This window comes from Gossypium arboreum, chromosome 4, assembly GCF_025698485.1.
Source record: "Gossypium arboreum isolate Shixiya-1 chromosome 4, ASM2569848v2, whole genome shotgun sequence".
Taxonomy (NCBI): Eukaryota; Viridiplantae; Streptophyta; class Magnoliopsida; order Malvales; family Malvaceae; genus Gossypium; species Gossypium arboreum.
Genome location: NC_069073.1, coordinates 50,485,887 through 50,491,402, shown reverse-complemented (window position 1 = coordinate 50,491,402; position 5,516 = coordinate 50,485,887). Strand labels below are relative to the sequence as shown.

At 37.5% G+C, this 5,516-nt stretch overlaps 1 non-coding gene across 1 annotated transcript; it reads right to left on the bottom strand.

Annotated features, from left to right (window-relative positions):
- Positions 1 to 1,699: 1,699 nt before the first annotated feature.
- On the bottom strand, positions 1,700 to 1,806 carry LOC128291916 (small nucleolar RNA R71). Its single transcript, XR_008281900.1, has one exon. It is a non-coding gene; the product is annotated as a small nucleolar RNA R71 (small nucleolar RNA).
- Positions 1,807 to 5,516: the final 3,710 nt, after the last annotated feature.

Genomic DNA, 5,516 nt, shown 5'->3' with positions numbered 1-5,516 from the left:
ACTTAGAAAAAATGTTTCAGTTTTTGAAAATTATGTATGAGTTAGAAAAAATGTTTAAGTTTTTGAAAATTATGTATGAGCTCGGTTTAGTCCCAACCCTTTTTAAAGCACGATTTAGGTCTCATTGACCTTTGTAGGGTTCTCTATAATGATGTTTGACTTTGATGTTATAATGTTTGGGAGAATGCGAGATGTTTAGATATGTTCAGTAATGCTCCTTTGCCCTAGTCCGACGACGGTTACGGGTTAGGGGTGTTACATCAAGGACATCATATAAGGGTAACACAAACATGACGAGGTCATTGGAAAGCAATTGGGTAAATTGTTTTCGTAAAGTGTATACAATAAGGAGTTTTCAACCATGGTGCTTCTTATGGACTGATTCTATGATTAAGTAATTGCGAATTATTAGAATGATGCTTCTAGACATAATTGCAATTACTAGAGCTAATTGTATAAGTCTGATTGGTCCCTTTGCTAGCTTAACAAAAGCTCGATCGGACTACATTTAAGTTAGAAGAAAATTCTACGGCTTTAGAAATAATTTAATTGAGTCTATTTATTCGATGAGGAATTAAATTAGGTGGTCATGAGAATTGTTCAACTAGAGAATTTAATTAAAATTTTTCTTGAAAAATTAATTTGGAAAATCTAAGTGATTTTTGGAAAAATTAATTTTGATCAAATAAAATTAAATTAATCAAATTAATTAAAATTAAAATGATATTTTTGGAAATTAATTTTCAAGTTAGACAATTGGCCTAATGGGTAATTGAACTTGCAATTGGACTTGAGATCGTAAATTGGGCCCGGGAGACCAAAACAGAGACCAAGACCTAAAAACTAGTTGAATCGAGGCCAATATATGAAATCGACCCAATGGTCCAACCGGTGGCTAGACTGGACCGACCGGGTCACCACTAGCCCAGATCGAACCAGTAGTAACCAAACCAGCCCGGGGAGCCGTAAATGTGTCACATTTGCATCACCGTACATGGCGGTACTGACGGCTTCAACGACGGCTGATATCTCTTGAAAGGAGTTATATTTCATGTTGTTGGATCTAGTTAAGTGCCTGTACTTAGGTATATTTAGTTGCATTTTTGGACATTTCATTAGTATTTTTCTTGTTTTAGCATTACATTAGGAGCTTGGACTGTACTTAAACGTTAGTTATTTTTAATTGCTTGTGGAAGAGTTGTGTGTGGTGGTGGATTAGTAGGTGCATGTTGAGGAACGAGAAGTAAATGAGTGAAGGATTTTTGAGGCAAGGGGTTGGATAGTTTGCCAACACAATTTTCATGGCAATGTTGGGAAGATGTCTAATCAGCACTCAAAACATACCAGTTTTAGGCCTAGTTGAACTTGTACCAGATATATCTACCTAGTAAGGAAGGAAGAAAATCATGGGCTGTTGGATTTACCATAGGGAAAAAAATATAAAAGCCAAATGAGGAAACCCTAAAAGGGGGTAGAGAAAAAAAAAAGAGAAAAAATAGAGGGTAGTGGCTGAATAAAGGAGGAAGATGAAGGCAGTCCTTCTCAGCCAGCACAGGACACTGCATAGCTGGAGTGTGGGCTAGATAAGCAGAAGCTATCTTCCCATAGTTCTGTTATTTCTTGATTACTCTTCGTGAATTAATTTAATGACCTTTTCCATAGATTCTTGCTACAGTATAATCCATTAAATATGAATGCTAAGCTTAGAAATGACATCACATTTTTTCGGCAAGTAGAGGATGAAACACTATTTGAAGCTTCGGAATGATTTAAAGAATTACTTAAGAAATGCCCGATACGCGGATTTCATCATTGGATGCAGACGGAGATATTTTATAATGGGTTGAATGTGCATACTAGGATGATAGTTGATTCTTCTACCAATGGTACCTTGTTGGATAAATCTTATAATGAAACACAGGAGATTTTGGAAAAAAATGTCAACAATGATTATTAATATCGTACCATGAGTGTATGCAGTCTAGGAGATGAAATCAACCAAACTATCGTGTGTTTATTTTGGTGAAGACCATGTGTTTCATGAATGCCTATCAAACCCAACATTTGTATACTACATGGGTAATTTTAACTGGAGTAATAACCCTTATTCCAACATTTACAATCCAGGGTGGAAGCAGAATCTGAACATTAGTTGGAATAATTAAGGTGCGGGGAATTTAAACAATGTTGCAAGATAGAATGCTACTAGTGCACCGCCTAGTTATAATCATCCTATGCCAAGGCAAAATGTTCAACAAGGTCAAGGATCATCTTCTACCTCCATTGAAGCCTTGCTGAAGGAATATATGACCAAGAATGATCTTGTAATTTAGAACTAAGCGGCATCCCCTAGAGCTCCTGAGAATCAACTGGGGTAGATAGCGAATGCTTTAAATTCAAGGCCACAAGGAGCATTGCCAAGCGATATCGAGAATTCGAGAACACAAGGGAAAGAACAATGCAAATCCATCACTCGTAGAAGTGGGACACAGTTGGATGATGTTGTTTAAGACACCACTATAAAAGACAACAACTCTAGAATCAACCATGAAAAGAATTCAGAATCAATTGAAAAACATATTGCACCTAAAAAAGGTAAACAAAAGAATGTTGCAGCTGAGTCAGATCATGTTGCCAATAAAAATGCCATAGTAAAACAATATTAGCAACTTGAGGGACAACCACCTCTACCTTTTCCTTAGCGATTCCAGAATTCTAAACAGGTTGTTCAGTTCAAAAGATTTTGGATGTCTTGAAGCAACTCCATATCAACATACCGCTAGTAGAAGCTTTGGTGGAGATGCCCAATTATATGAAGTTTATGAAATATATATGTCAAAATAGAGAAGATTGGGAGAATTTGAGACTATTGCTCTCACTGAAGGGTGCACAACAATGTTGAAAGAACTAAGGAGTTTCACTATCCCATGTTCAATTGGAAATCATTATGTTAGTAAAACATTATGTGATTTAGGAGCAACTGTAAATCTAATGCTTATGTCTATTTTCAGGAAGTTGGAAATTGGGAAAGAAAGACTTATTACAGTTACGTACAACTAGTTGATTGATCCTGCGCGCATCCGAAAGGTGAAATTGAAGACATGCTGGTAAGAGTAGATAATTTTTTTTCCTGCAAATTTCATTATTTTAGAATGTGAAACTGACTAAGATGTGCCAATTATTCTTGGAAGATCTTTTCTTGCTACTAGAAGGACTTTAATTGATGTGTAGAAAGGCAAACTGACCATAAGGGTAAATGATCAGCAGATTACTTTCAATGTATTTGATGCCTTGAAATATGCTGATAAGAATGAAGAATGCCACACCATTGGGTTGATAGAAACAATAGTAGAGGTAGAATTTGCAAAATTTTTCCACAATAATTCTGATAGTGATGAAGACTCAATTGAGTGGAGTGAGATAGTAATTCTTGAGGACATTGGTGAACTGATGGAAGCCAAGCAGTTCATGGATAGACCAGGGAAGAAGTTTGAATCCTTGGATTTATCAAATCGATCTTTTAATCCTCTTAAACCTTCTATAGAGGAACCTCTAATACTAGAGTTGAAACTTTTGCCGCAACATTTAAAATATGTATATTTGGGAGACAACAACACTTTGATAGTAGTAATTTCTTCGGAGTTGACACTTGAGCAAGAAGTCCTTTAGTGATCGAAGAAGGAATTAGGATAGACCCTTGCTGATATAAAGGGAATTAGCTTACTCTCTGCATGTATAAAATTTTGTTGGAGGATTGTCGTAGTAATTCTATTGAACATGTAACACTCCAAACCCAGCCTAGACATTATAGCCTAATCTGGCGGTGCTACATCGTAGTGCTTTTCGAAAACTAACTTAGGCTGACAAAAAACCCGTTTGGAAATTTGAAACCTCTTTGTTAGAGCTTAATTCATTTAAGCTATTCATTGTTCTTTTTATACTGTCATTCTTTTAAAACTCTGTTTGTAACGGAAGCATTTTAAAAGTGTTGCGAAAACGTGGTGGTTTGAAAGCAGATATAGTTTTGGGAAAACGTGTACTACTTTTAACAGGTATAAATCATAATAAGCAAAAATCCCAACCCCATGCAGAATGTCATGTCATAAATCATACAAGTATGCAGAATGTCATTCTCAGTACAGTCAATTCATAGTACATATATGTCATTTACCCTCGAGGGGTAAATTAGTCATTTTACCCTTTAGGGGTATTTTGGTCATTTTACCAGTCTTGGGGTCTATGTACTCTTATCGACCCATCAGAGGGTCTATAGTCTCCTCGAGTGACTTGTGTAACCTTAACGGTCCTAACAGTGTAAATGGGCCCAAGGCTCATTTTACGTCCCAAGTGGGTCCACACACCCTTGTGGCCTATCAAGCCTAAAAGTTACCATGGCTATATGAACTACACAACCCAGTCCAGTATTTACCGTATATTGAGGAATTTATTCGTGTGGTGCCCACAAGCCCATTGGGCCCACACAGCCTATTTCGGCCCATCGTGGCCCAGAACGAACCAAACCATGAGAATGTTCATGGTGGCATCTACAGTCTAACGCCCATGTTTCATGGGCTCGATTCACCACGCGAGCGATCGCAAGCTCATGTGGCCTCAATGCTGTATTTTTTCTCTTTTTAAATTTTGCCGATTTATAGTAAAGGTGGTGAGATTGCACACCTGCTATGGATTTGTACTTGGAACGCTTCTGAAACCAAACACCTATGAACACAACAACCCCATCATCAGATCATACACACTGTTAGTCCAAGCCATAACATTGGAGGTACTAAACCCTATTCATCACTCCTTATCGACTGCATAGTCGCAGAACCTCCACTAGATCCTGAACCATCACAATCTCCCCACTGCTTTAACCTTCACCCAAAATAGTTGTCCGATTCATAAGAATCCATACCCTACATAAACAAATTGAGAACTTTAAGCGCTTACGACGAGTGAGAGGATCACTTGTCGAGAGAGAAAAATCGGCCTAACCCCTTGGCTATAGCGATCGAATCCCCTAACAATATTCGGCAGAACCACAGTGTTAAATGGAAACCATAGCTATGGTAGAAGAGGGATGGAATGAATAAAACAAAATCAAATAAACAGTATTTACCACCAAGGTCGACAGATAAGAATAAGAGAAAGAATCGATTCCCTGAGAGTCAATACAAAATCAGTATTTGGCCAACAAAGGTTAAGTTGCACTGAAAGGAGAAAATGAAGAAGAAATGAGAAACTCGGTCACCCCAGGCTAAAACTGAAATGGTCAGAGAAGAAGGGAAGCAATAAATATTCGACCAAAAGGGAAGCCTTTGAAAAAAAGGTGTGAGGGAGAAGACAACCTGTGAACAAACGATTAAATGGAAGGAGTAAAATTGTAGGTCACTAAGACCTAATAGGTACTTACTAAAGTACGACACTACTTCAGAAGCAAAAGAAAAGACCCCAAATTGCACAAACCCGAGAGAAAAAGAAAGAGAGAAAAGAAGCCCAAACAGAGTAATCAAAAC